Source organism: Brassica oleracea, unplaced genomic scaffold (genome assembly GCF_000695525.1).
Source record: "Brassica oleracea var. oleracea cultivar TO1000 unplaced genomic scaffold, BOL UnpScaffold06203, whole genome shotgun sequence".
Taxonomy (NCBI): domain Eukaryota; kingdom Viridiplantae; phylum Streptophyta; class Magnoliopsida; order Brassicales; family Brassicaceae; genus Brassica; species Brassica oleracea.
This window is the reverse complement of record NW_013622725.1, coordinates 1-780: the sequence shown is the minus strand read 5'-3', so window position 1 is coordinate 780 and position 780 is coordinate 1. Positions and strand designations below refer to the sequence as shown.

At 34.9% G+C, this 780-nt stretch overlaps 1 long non-coding RNA gene across 1 annotated transcript; it reads right to left on the bottom strand.

The window, feature by feature from the left end:
- LOC106322084 lies at window positions 1–780 on the bottom strand. Its single transcript, XR_001266220.1, has 4 exons — window positions 740–780; window positions 418–486; window positions 215–281; window positions 1–66 (listed from the first exon to the last, which is right to left on the bottom strand). It is a non-coding gene; the product is annotated as an uncharacterized LOC106322084 (long non-coding RNA).

The following is a 780-nucleotide window of genomic DNA, read 5'->3' as shown; positions in this document are numbered from 1 at the left end:
ACTTACTTCTAACTTCTCCCTATTGACCATCCGCTCTTACATACGGCTTAACCTCTCAAGTTCAACCTGAGAGTATACGGTGTAACCTCTTAAGTTCAACCTGAGAGAGATATAGCAAAATGTCCAAAAGTTAAAAAAATAATTTGCGAGAGAAAGCAAAACATGCTTAATGCAGCAATGGTAAAAACATGTATCCTTCTCTAAGAACTCTTACCCTATTATGATTGAGACTTTTCAGTTCCTCTGCCCCCTGCTCTGCCTCCATGTTTCTGAGATTTAGCCTGCCAACAGTCAGACATCTATAAGCAAACGAACTTCAATTGTGGTGCTACAGCAACCGATTTTTACTCTGAAAAAATTATTTGCTTGATATGATTGTGAGTAAGAAAGTGATGATTTTGACGGATGGAAACTCACCTATATATATAGCTTCAGATGCACCGACTTTAAGGAAACTGAAAGTGAAATTGTCAAAGATCGGAAAACCTACGTATATCATTTTTTCATGATTTAATTAAGCAAGAGTTTCAAATGTATGAGTTTAAAATTTATGAATGTGGAGGCCGTAAAACTATTAAAAACAAAAGATATAAGATCAAGAAACCTGCATATATCTAACGTAAACAGTTCGAAGTTTATGAATGTCAAGGCCGAAAAACTTAGAAAAAAAACTTGAGATTTAATATCGGGAAAACTAAAACTTCAAAAAAAAAAAAAAAGAGATTTAAGATCAGAAAACCTTGGCATAAGGAGAAGCATATCCACCCCATCAACTCCCCA